The 13,372-nt window shown below is 37.5% G+C and overlaps 1 protein-coding gene across 1 annotated transcript in view; it reads left to right on the top strand.

Annotated features, from left to right (window-relative positions):
• The first annotated feature begins 790 nt into the window (after positions 1–790).
• LOC108703692 (FERM and PDZ domain-containing protein 1-like) overlaps positions 791–13,372 on the top strand; it is a 92,244-nt gene continuing 79,662 nt past the window's right edge. Inside the window, 1 exon segment of the mRNA XM_018239861.2 lies at positions 791–1,160. The gene's annotated coding sequence lies outside the window, so the exon portion shown is untranslated.

Raw genomic sequence — 13,372 nt, 5'->3', positions numbered from 1 at the left:
ACAAGAAATAACCCACTGCTCACTTCATACTCCACCTAGTGATTATGCATTAAAACATCCACAAATATATTAATATGTTTATATAAATTATCATTAGAATAAATAAACGGTAATATTCCTTTAAAGCTGCTTCTTACCTCTGAATTTAAGGCCATTAAAAAACACAGCAGATAATAATGATGGTGGTCCCAAACTGGTCCCCTGAATTGATTTTTAATATTTTTAAATTCTGAAAATGCTTGAACATGTGGATTTTAAATTATGCTTCATATAGGAGGGCAAATTATTTTGTTGTAGCTTCCCTTAAAGTAAGAAGGAAATATTTTTATACAGGCCGGCATGTTTCATCTTATGAACCTAAAAATACATTTACCAGTACTTCTCAGATTTATTGCTAGTAGTATAAAGAATAAAAGCAGAAACTGAACTGGATGGAGCAGATAGTAGAGGATTGAATTACACTTGTCACAGCAGTTTCTGTTCTGAAGGGTTTAGATACTACCAATACTAATGACAAACAGGACAAAATAAGGTTTTATCTTCCAAGGCAGTATTCGTATCACAGTATACTGTACATGCCTTCCCAGATTGCAGTTTATCAGCATTTCAGAGATTAAGCTGTCAACCTCAGACACCAAAACAAAACAAATCTGGCTCACATGCACTTTTTTTTCACTGAGCTTTAATTCTGGATTTTCCACACTGTATATATGCAAATGATTTAGTCGTGGAGGTGGAGTGTGGGTGGAGCCTGATGGATTTTGGAAGAACGCCTGCCTCCCAGACAGAACATGTTTAGAGGAAGGATGGCTCAGGGTGGAATTACAGAGACATTCTTCTCCAGCATCTTTAATTAGCAGCAGTGAGAGCTCCGAATGAAGCACTTCTCTGTCAGTCCTACATTGAACATACCGGCTGCACCACCTCTCTTTGAATGCCGGCAGCAGCTTTCAGGACCAAGGCAGCTGAACAGCGCCCTTCCATCTACTTACAGTAACTACCCTTTGTGTCCTTATCACCTGCCTGCCAAGTCAGTTGGAACCTGTGTGGATCAAGGAAAAGCATGGCAAGCAGCTGCTCTCACTAGGAATTGTGTGCCCAGATCAAGGCGGAGCATGGTGTGGATAGTATTGTGGGGAACCCATCAGCTCATAAAAAAGGTAGGTGTATGCTGTTAGTGCAATTGTACTAAAGCAAGTTACAATGATTATCATGATATAATTTACTATACATTGTTCCTGTTACTAAAATGCTGGATGTGTGTTATTTACTTTTAAATACTTTGAAATGCAATATATTGCAGAACTGTGGGAACCTCTAAATTGCAAGCTCTTTTGACCCTTTCTTCTGCTTGCATAATGTGTCTGCCTTTTTTTCATATTTTTCACAGAGCACAGCCTTATGGACAGTGTTCTGCTTTATCAATTGACCAGAATGTTTACAATAATGGAGCCCAGACATCTGTATTGTCATTTACAGCAGGGTTGGATGAGAGCAGCTGCCAGGTTATTCTCACTGTGGTCATTTACAGTTTGATAAACAAATCCGTATGTTCTGCAATGTTGCCATGGGCCCAATTGCTACCGATTAATTGTCTGGTAGCATTCTCCTTCTATATCTAACCTGACAGTTACAGAGGGTAATTATTCACATAGTAATTGCAATGGTAAGAGATAGAATCCACACCAGAACCGATTCACAATAATGAGAGAGCAAGAGAGAAACCGCGTCCCCTGGGATGTTTCAACCCTGGAAGAGTTAAGCCCATTATCAATTAATTACAATTACGGATTTGCCATTCATAGTTAATCTCAGGTAATGCCAGTTTGTGATTCTGCAGAACTGAGCTTCCAAATTATAGTGCTATTATGAGGGAGACTGCCTGATGCCATGTGAATTGCTGATTTGCTGTACTCTCGGTAATTGCAGTGTGATCAGCAACTAATGGGATGTGGAATTCAAAATGTGCTTTGCTCATGCGTTATCTTTATCATAAAAATATACAGATATATAGAGTTTCCAAAACAGAATATCATATAATTATATTATAATGATAAGCAAAGTCAGTTGGCAGAATATTTTATTTACTGTTCTTTAAATTGCATTACTTCTACAACTGTCATAAGGCTTCTCCAGTGTTCTGAATGTTGAACCCTTTTATACTTACTACAAACCTACATAAACATGGATTTGGCCCCATACATAATTGCAAACATTTGAAAGTCATTTTTAGGTACACTTTGCCACTGGGCAAAAAAAATGATCACATAAACCTGGCCATAAATGTGCAGGTTTATCCTTTTGTCTTTAACAAAAAAAACCTGTTTCAAAATTACATGCACTTGCATATTTACTTGAATTATTTAGACAGGGCTTTAAACTTTTTGAAATTGGCCTCAGGTGTGCATCCACAACCCCCCCATAGTCAGGTTTATCCTTTTGTCTGACAAATTATTGTCTGTTCTGACCTACCACAAACCATTCAGATTAAATAAGATAGTAAAAAGAACAAATCAGATGATGTTCTGGCCATGAATTGACAGACAGCAATCATAATAATGTTATGTCTGACAAATAGTAGTGACAGTTGCCCATTGATATCATCAGATAGGCAATACATGTAGAGATATTATCGACTAAACAACCAATCATCATTGCATGAAAAATATCGGGATGATCCACACAAGATCCAAATATCATACAAACCTTCCTTTCGTATAACTTTACCTTTGCATCTATGGCCAACAGCAAGCTTTTCTGATCATGGGAACAGTGGAATAATTCTGTGCAGTTGGTCAATTTAAGAACCTGCTGTATTCATGTTGACAAAGGGTCCCAGGGCTGTTACTAAGTATGAGGGCCAGATGACAACTGTTTCCCTTACATATTCTATTTTCTCCATGTGTCATCTGCAATATGAATCTGCATTGGCCCTAGATATCCCGTAGACATTCAGAAAAACTTAAAGAACTTCAGGTTTAAAATAGGAGCTTTTGAGGAGAGATATCAAAAAGTCAGGCAATATGCCTTATTCAGTAAGTAAAGTGAACTGTATCAACCATACTTCTGCAGTGTTAATGCCACTAATCACAATATCAGTCACATAATGTCTTAGATAACAACAGTGTAAATGCAACTGCATATTGTAATGAATCAGTTTTTATTTTTTTATATATCCATATATGTATTTATTATACGTATATATATATATATATATATATATATATATATATATATATATATATATATATATATATATATATATATATTATATAGAAGAGCTAAAATAGTCACTAAATATTCACATATTCCCTTTTTTTCTCACATTCTGATGTGAAATGATGGTACTACCTTCTTCCAAACAGACTTTTATCCTTTGTTTCCAATTATAGCAGTTACTATGGGCTACTGCACTGCTAGTTATCCATGAACCCAGCTCATGCACTGTCCCACAGCACAGAAACTATAGGAATATTGTATACCACTACTATCAGTACAGAGAAGGGAAAGTGATTGTCTGTGTCACTGGCTTAAATATTAGGAAACTACCACTATCTGCTTCTCTGCCGAATGGTTACGTGAATTAATTGCTCAGCAAATCAGTAGCTGAGACTGGTGCATGTATGGCAAAGCAAGCTGTTAGGCACATGAAATCAAATTTATAGTCAAGGTTTACCGTAATCTATACTTGATATCTAGTTCGCAAGACTAGTGGTACCCCCATCTGGCCAGAGAACCCAGATTAGTTCATACTGTCTAGATATTCATATTAGAGCAAAGGTAGTTGATTTAATGAACAGATGGATACATCAATATTACATCTGGGCTTCACTTTGGCTGTCCTCAAAGTGCACAGTGCATTCTAGCCCCTGTGTGCATGTTTATAAATCAATAGTATAGAACTTTTACAACTTGTAACTAATACTTAAAGGGCATGTAAAGTCTAAAATAGAATAAGGCTAGAAATGCTGTATTTTGTATACTTTTGTATACTAAATATAAACATGAGCTTACTGCACCACAAGCCTAATCAAACAAATCATTTATGCTTTCAAAGTTGGCTACAGGAGGTCACCATCTTGTAACTTTGTTAAACATCTTTGTTAGACTAAGACTGTGCACATGCTCAGTGTGGTCTGGGCTGGGATTAGGGATCATCATAAACAAAGCTGCTTGAGTTCTGCATGGCTGGAAAGTAAGGCGGGGGCTCCCCCTGCTGTTCATAAGTATGATTGTTTCCCTGCTCAGCAGTTAGGGACCATCTGACAATTCCTATCCACAGCAGTAAATGAAGGGAGAATTTCACTGCATACAGTCAGGTTTCTTATAAAAACAGTACACATTTTTTAATTAAAGTATATTGGAGATAGGTTTCTTTTTTATTAAAGAGAGTAAAAATGGAATTTTAATTTTTTGCCTTTACATGCCCTTTAAAGAAAGTAAAAAATAGGAATGCCCCGAATCCGGGATTCTGCCAGGATTTGGCCTTTTTCAGTAGGATTCAGATTTGACTGAATCCTTGTGCCTGGCTGAACTGAATCCAAATCCTAATTTGCATATGCAGATTAGGGACGGGAAGGGAAATCTTTGTCACAAAACAAGGACGTAAACATTTCCCCCCCACACTTTTTCCTTTCCTGTCTCTAATTGCATATGCAAATTAGGATTAGGATTCAGTTCAGTATTCAGATCAATCCCCAAATCCTTTGTGAAAGATTTGTCTGAATACCAACCGAATCAGATTCAGATTCAGTTCAGCCAGGTACAAGGATTCGCCCCAATCCTGCTGAAAAATACCAAATAGTGGATTCTGTGCATCCCTAGTAGAAAATAAACAAAGTCAATGTACATGTGAACTTACCTTGAACATAGACAAATACAGGGCTTAATTCTGGGTTTTGGAGGTTGGGTACATTGTATTTTTCTTGTGTTTACAATGGACTTGACCTCATTTCAGGGTAACATTATTTATGTATGTTTAAATATAGACACATTGTAAGGGCAAATGCATTTTTCACATATAAATGCTCATACGTATTCACCTAACATGTTTATGTTATCAGGTTATGCTTCCTTTAAACAGATCACTTATTTTTGCAATGCTCTCATTTAAATGTAAAAAAACAAACAAAGATACTGAGTCTGTATGTTATCAAGCCTATTTGTCAGATTTGCTCACCTCTATCTGTTGGCTCCACAACTTCCTTGAAAATGTCAAATTTCAGTGTCCATCTTAATATGGTAACATGGTCGGTCATAAGTTTTATGTAAAACCAATTAGCAGCACAAGAGATCGCATTCTCTGATTGTCTCAGTAATAACTGATTGTGACTTTAGAACAAGTTGAAGTGCCTTTGGCGTCTAAGTGATATAAAATTGAGATCAGCTTTTGGAGCAGGATGAAGGAAAGTGTGTGTTGAGTGCTCTTCATTTAAGAACATCACTGGGTCAAAAAGTTACAGCTGGCTTAAAGGAAAATGAAATAGCTATGTAATTGGGACAGATCGCTGTGTTATGTTATTCTCAGCATATTGCTTAAAGGACTATCTCTGTTATAACAAAAATCCACTAAACTGTTACAGATGCTTAACCCTTCAATGGCTCTAGAATCTACACAGCAGATGAAAGATTATCCCAATTTCAACACCAATATATTTACACTTTGGCCCAGAATCAATCCAGTAAACTTACAGTTTATCATGTTTAAACTTTATTGAAGTCTAGGGGAAAAAATTGGAACTGAATTTGGAGAAAAGTCCATGAGTTTTCATGTGATAAACCATAATAAAGTTTTCTCACTGAATTGAATCTATCAGTGATCACCAACTCGCACATGTAAATTTTGCGGAAGTTAGGGGGCATTCCCAGTAATTGAACTAATCACTTGCAGGCCCATGCTCAGGATGTGCACCTGGGCCCCCCCCCCACTTCTCTAGACGTGTGGTTTCCTTACCCCCACGATGTGGCGCGATCTCCGGCGGGCCCTGAGGAGGAGCGGGACCTGGTGCATTGCACCCCCTGCTCCCCCTGTCGTTACTCCACTGGGCATTCCACTAGCTATAGTAAAGGTATGGAACCTGTTATCCAGAATGCTCTGGACCTAGGGTTTTGCATGTATGAAGTCTTTCTTTAATTTGGATCCCCCATACCTTAAGTCAACTAAAAATCCTTTAAATATTAACTAAACCCAATATGATTGCCTCCAGTAAGGATTAATTATATCTTAGTTGAAATCAAGTACAGGGTACTGTTTTATATTACGGGGAAAAAGGAACCAAGGTTTTTTGCACTTTTGCACCATGCTGCATACTTAATAAGACATACTTAAATGACTATATTGTGTGCATTGCTGCAGTATAGCACCCATGGCAGTAAATCAACCTCAGGACTATAAAGTATTCACTATTTTGACACATACACTTAACATGGAATGTAAATATGTGACGATTGAGATAACATTTATTAGCAGCTTCAACAAAAGGTTCTCTGCTGTCTGGAGTGTCTGGACCAAATTCTGTTGCTAAGTGACAGCAATTGTGCATAGTATATATTTTTCCGGGAGTTTCAGATGTTTTCTGTGGTTGCAAGAGCTTACAATACCATAGAATACACAAACGTACACAGTGTGCACACAGTATACCATCAGGGATATGCATGAAGGGGTTATCTTGAAAACTGTATCTTGGCCTTCTCATACATAACATTTAGGGCATAATAATACATAATATTTAGGACATGAGGGGTCAGAATGTGACAAAAGGAATTTGAGTTTAGAACATTTTCTCTTAGGAGAAACAGTGTTACTTGGGCCAATACTTTTTTAAATGAATCATTTTCTTCACTCCAGTCTTTGCTAAAATTATACTGACAGACACTGACAAAATGGTCTGCTACATAATAAAGTTGACCTTTAATACAATTTATTTCTAAAACCATTTGGTTCCCCCGGGCTGCCTCTTCTCTGCTGTAGACATAGCTGCCTTGTGCAAAGAGGACATGGCATTGATGAACAGTGCTCAAGAGCAGAGCTGAAGGGTGTATTTTTAAAGTGGATAGTTTGCATATCTGCTAGTATGATTTTAAACTTACCGGTAAGTTGTTCTGCAAAGGAAGTTTTACTTTTATGAGGGATAGCTGCCATGCTGTGCACTCTACAAAAGTAAATGAAAATGTATAGTAAATGACAATATCATCTGAATAAAGTGTTTATGAACACTCCCTTGTTTGAATTGTTATGAATAGCCTTACACAAACTATATTAGGGTTCCAGGTAATGTTGAAAAAGTTATAGGGTAGAACTTTTGATATGAAGCATAACAAAATTCGAGTAAAGGTGATACCTAACTAAGATGATAATTGCAGCAAGCTTTCAGAACATTTCAGTTCCTTCTTCAAAGCTGATTGCAAAGAAGCTATGTTGGCTCTGACATATATACAGAATTTTGCATTACAAAGAGCCAACATAGCTTCTTTTGTATTACAATTATATGTGTACAATAGAGAGCATGTCACTTCCACATTTTTTTCCTTATTCCAGTAATATATATTACCCCACCAGATGTGCCCATTTACTCTCACAATGCCCCTGAAGAAGCCTGAAAGGGTGAAATGCGCATTGAGAAAAATACTTTGGGACTTATGGACTCCAGTCTCCTTTTCCAGCAGTGCGTCATTATAAGCATCACATGGGAAGTGCTTGGGCCAATGTTTGCTTGTAATTTAGGGTTCCTTTGTGCCTAAAGTGCCCTGCTTATACTTTGCCATTAAATATCACAAAGGAATTAATGACGCTAGTCAATACGGTGACAAGCTGCAAGTACTCTCTGTATAGAGTTTTAAATTTGTATTTTTGTATTTAGTACTGTACCTTCAAATAGCAAATAAGACCCATGTTTTTAAATAGAAAGAAGATTTAATAATGAGTTAGAAGTTTGCAAGATTGCAACGATCTGGTGTAAATAGATACCATCAGTATTTTTACCAAAGTGTTACATTTTATCCTTAATTTAACATATCTGAAAGAGCATATGCATGAGTCCTCATACCAGCATTTTGTAGAGCTTATATCCCACTCCCAGATCTGCTCCATAGGAAGTATTTTGCCAATTTTGTGGATGGCTTGGAAAGTTATCTGGATTTTTAAGTAGCATTGTATGGTGATCCACATTACAGAAAGATCCAGGTCCCAAGCATTCTGAATAACAGGTCCCATTCTTTTACTATAGCCAATATTAACTTTAATCAGATTTCCTTTCTTTGGATCCTCCTTTGAACAGTTTATTTATTCTTCATCACGTCAGGCTCTGATTTGAACATATTCATTTTTGAAACATTATGCAAAATTTCTCCAAATGGCACAGGTGCTTTGTCCAGAATTTATAGACTCCTTTAAATGCTAATGAGTTTGACCCTACATATGTTGCATAGTGGAAACAAGAATTACCCCTGGAAGTCACTCCAAATAACTGGAACTTTTTGCTTATGTAACATATTACCTTTAAAGGGACAGTTCAGTGTAAAAATAAAAATTGGGTATACATATAGGCTGTGCAAAATAAAAAATGTTTCTAATATAATTAGTTAGCCAAAAATGTATTGTATAAAGGCTGGAGTGACTGGATGTCTAACATTACAAAATACTACTTCCTGCTTTTCAGCTCAGTTAGTCAGTGACTTTAAGGGGGGCCACATGGGTCATAACTGTTCAGTAAGTTTGCAATTGATCCTTAGCATTCAGCTCAGATTTAAAAGCAAACAGATATGGATCATGTGCCCCCCCTTCAAGTCACTGATTGGTTACTGCCTGATAACCAATCAGTGGAAACTAAGAGAGCTGAAAAGCAGGAAGTAGCATTCTGGCTATTATGTTACACATCCAGTCACTCCAGCCTTTATACATTACATTTTTGGCTAACTAACTATATTAGAATAATTTTTTATTTTGCACATTAAGTGGGGCTCCGGATAAAATTACAATATTTTTTGTGAATCTGATATGCAATATCAAGTCTGCCTATAATACTGTCATCTGCTAGCCAGTAGCTAATTGAGAATGAAGGGTTATTGTAGATCATTATATTCTGAGGCCACACATCATGTATACCCCATTATCAGCATCGTTGATCAGCGTTATAAAGGCACTGCAATGCTTTGAAAATTATTATGTGGTTCTGAAACATGTCATCCTCAATATTTTTCTATAGTTTGCATCTAGCATAATGAAGAATGCTTTGTAGGGCATTAAAAATGCATGTGTTGCTGCTGTCAACAATTCAGTACCAAGAAACAGCTAGTGCTATACCTAATATACAGATTATCTGCTTTCATTTTGGCAATTGGAAAGCTAGCAAGCAATAACTTATTACAGGAATTATATTGCTTGCTTTTGAATAAATAATAACTTTTCCTGATGTCTGCCATGTAAATGCTAGTATTCCGTATATATTCATATAGACTGTTGCTATTTTATGTATATACAGGTATGGTCCCTGTTACCCAGAATGCTCAGGACCTGGATAAAGGATCTTTCTGTAATTTGGATCTTCATACCTTAACTCTGCTAGAAAATCACGTAAACAATGAATAAACCAAATATGCTGATTTTGCTTCCAATAAGGATTAAATATATCTTAGTTTGGATCAAGTACAAGGTATTGTTTTATTATTAAAGAGAAAAAGAAATCACTTTTAAAAATTTGGACAGCCTTTCCATAATTAGGAGCATTCTGGATAATGGGTTTCCGGATAATGGATCCCATACCTGTATTATCATAACCTGTTTTTATCTCACTTATGACAAATTTTGAAAACATTTATTTAGCAGTGTGTGACATGTGGTGTAGAGTTTATTCCATTTTCCTGTTAGCCCTTAGGTTGGGAGTTGGGACACTGGGTACAAGAGTTAGCTATGCTGTACATCACCTTTTGTGTCTTAAGCGAGATACTTTGTTTCTGTAGTCTGGAAAACTTAGAAGGCAATAGTAAGAGACAGAAACAGCTTTCAAATAGTTTTCTGTCCATGTGCGCCTACTAAAAATACATTTATTATTCACCACCATTATAGTTTTGTTATGGGAGCAGAAGTTGAGCACTAGAGTCATGGTTGCCTGCTTTCAGTTGAAGAATACATTTTACATATACTGATTGTTATTTTACTTCACATTACAATATACAACACAGTATTTAGGTACCATGTACCATGTAAGTATCCAGAATGCCTACACACTTCTTATGCTCTCAGTATGTACTGCTATAGGCAAAGGTAGATGGAAGCTCGACCCAGTAAAGCCAGTCTGGTGCTCAGCAAGGGTACAGTGATACACATTCAAGGTCGGACACTTGGTTTACAGTGAATAGTTCACTACACATTAATGTGATGTACAACTGATGGCAATTAAAGGGAAACAGGAAAGACTGGTAGCAAACAGACAATAACTCATTAACAACATTTTGAAAACCATGTGAACTATAGGGATAATTACACCAGAGATATCAACTCTGGAGAGATGTGGTTGGGACTGAATTATTATCCAAGTGATTATTATCACCCCAATGTTGGCATTCAGGTTTAGATCTGGTGTGTCACGGTCTGCACCCAACACCAGAACAAACAGCAAACACCCTGGTCTCGGCTCGTGCTTCACCAGTAGTGTGACTGGATTTGGGCCTCGGGAGGAGCCCTCAGCTTACTTGGATGCCACCTTGACTTAAAAGAGAGGTGCAAGATGAGGGTTCTGGATAGGCAGAGGGGCACAACTGTAGATAGAGTCTTTAAGGCCAAAGATCACGGTACAAGCAGGAATAGGCAAATTCGTGGTAAGACAGGCAGGATCGAGGCAGGTAGATAGAAAGGATCGTCAGGCAGGCAAGAGTCAAAACCGGGTAATCAATCAGATGGGATGAGGCAGAATCTGAATCAAACAACAGGCAGGAATCAAACCAGGAAGTCAATCAGGAGGGACAGGCGGAATCAGAGTCGGTTTCAGGCAAGGGTCAGGTTACGGAGGTCAGAGAAGTCAAAAGCGAGGCCGGGTCAAAACACAGAAGTTCAGAACAGAATTCAAGCAAAACAGGTACTAGCACAAGGCTCAGGAACCACCAGGAAACAAATCCTATCACGGGCAATGAATACAGTGTAATGGCCCTTTAAATACCCATAAGGCTTCGAGCCATTGCGCGTATGACGTCAGCACGCATGCGCCTATAAATGAGCAGATATGTGCCGTGTGCGCCCTTAGTTGACCGGCGCATCAGGAGGAGAAGACCACTAGGGTAAGCTGCCGTTACATGGTCATTGCAGAGGCCATGGTAGATCATTATCTATGTGTTCATTTAACCTCTCTTGAATTTGCGTATTAGGTCATTATCATTTTGGACTATGGAAAAGAAAGAAGAAAGACTGCCAGACCACGGTGTGTCTTTAAAAATAAATGTTACAAAATGTAGGTGTTAGTAGCACACTGGCCAAAATATGTAAGCTCACATACCACATCAACTCCCCTCATTGTTTGCGAGTCCTGAACTATTAACATTCTCAATTTGTAGTGCATTTAAAATCAAGTCCCCCAGCAAACAGTGTGACTGAGTAGTAAGACCATGTTGCACTTACTCTTATCTTGCACTATTAACATTCTGAGTTTGAAGTGCATTTAAAATCAAGTCACCCCAGCAAACAGTGTGACTGAGTAGTAAGACCATAGTGCACTTTTAAAGGAGAAGGAAAGCTTACTCCATATTCTTTGCAGAAATAAAAGTTCACTTTATAGTGTGCTGAATTGGTAAGGTATTTTTTGTTATAGGCATTTGTATAGTTAAAATCTACCTTCCTATGTCTCTTCCATTCATCATGGAGCTGGAGTAATGGTAACCTGTTGCGCATGCAACTCCATGCTTACAAGTGGAATGCTGCTACTCAGTAATGTTAGAACAGAAAATGCTGCCTCGGGCAGTGGGAGGATGGAATGTAAAGAATTTGGTGATGTCACCCTAGTGCAGCCGGCAGGTTTTCAACAGAGCAGCATACGGAGCAAAGGGAAGAACCAATAGGGGAACAGTTAGTGTTCTGAAATCTGTATATAGATGCAGTTAGAATGAACAACATTTAATTTCAACCTTTCCTTGTCCTTTAATGCTGTGATGTTGACCAGCTGCTAGAAGCATCTTGTGCCAGCGCTTGGCCTAACCCACAGGCTGGAGTTGACCAGCTGCTACAAACTATAAAAAGCCAATATTTGTAAAAAAGATTGCCAGTACAGAGTTTGCCTTTAAAAACAAATGTTACAAAAAATGAGGTGTTAGTACCACACTTTGGCCAAAATATGTAAGCTCATCATGATGGAAACATCATGATGGAATAGTGTCTGCATCGTAGGTATAAATGGCCTCTTCTTCCTTGGCTACAACCATGAAGACAAATCATTGCATCTAATGTCTGAACACACCAGCATCACCCATCATGCTTAACAGTTGGCAGCAGTTGTTGTTGGTTCAAGATATCCTTTGTTTGTACAAGTCTGTTGAGACGAGGTCACAATACTAAATATGCTTGGGGTGCCCAGTAGTCAGTTTAGTAATAAGCGAATATTTTGAGATTTGCTTCCCCTGTGATTTTAAAAAATCATCCAGACTTCAAAAACTCAAGGTAAATAGATTTTTGCCATTTAATTTGACAGCCAAGGAAGCAGGAGATGCAATCCAATTTTTTTGAAACTTTATTTGTGAAGACGAAATGTATGTTTTTGCGCAGTATTTTTTTCTTTTGCTTTTCAGATAAATGCTTTTCATATGGCTTCTTAAAAGAAACACATAGATTGACACAATGCAAAGAAAAGTTTTGTGATGTCTGTGCTAAATGGTAATTTTAAAAATGAAAATAGCAAATGCATTTACCAATGTCTGTTTCTCTTGTTTCTTATGAATTTCCCTCTAGTATGTGTTTTTTGCTTGAATGCAGAAGATATAGGTAACAGTATAATATCCAGAGAGAGCTTTTCATTGGCTGTGGCTTTAAAGCTATCTCATTCTTAATAGCTCCTGACATTCTTGCTCTTAGCAGTCTTTTCCAGTCACCCATCACAGCTAAATGGAATGCATAATGACTTAATGATAGGCCGCAAATAAGTGGTACCCAGTAAACCTAACTAAAACAACTTTTATTCAGACACCCCTGGGATGCTGTGCTGTATGAGTGCTTTTCATGTTACTTTCTCTTATGTTATTGCCGCTCTTAGCCAATGATTTCTTATGTACAGTAGCACTTTGCAATGAGATGTTACAGTAATGGAAAGCAAATGGAGTACAGAGGCAGAAAGTGTAATTGCTGCAAAAAGCAACTGTACATTTATTGTGAATGGATAGAATAGCATTTACTATA

The sequence above is a fragment of the Xenopus laevis genome, chromosome 1S (assembly GCF_017654675.1).
Source record: "Xenopus laevis strain J_2021 chromosome 1S, Xenopus_laevis_v10.1, whole genome shotgun sequence".
NCBI lineage: Eukaryota > Metazoa > Chordata > Amphibia > Anura > Pipidae > Xenopus > Xenopus laevis.
Note: the sequence above shows the minus strand (reverse complement) of the source record. Positions and strands in the feature narration are given on the sequence as shown.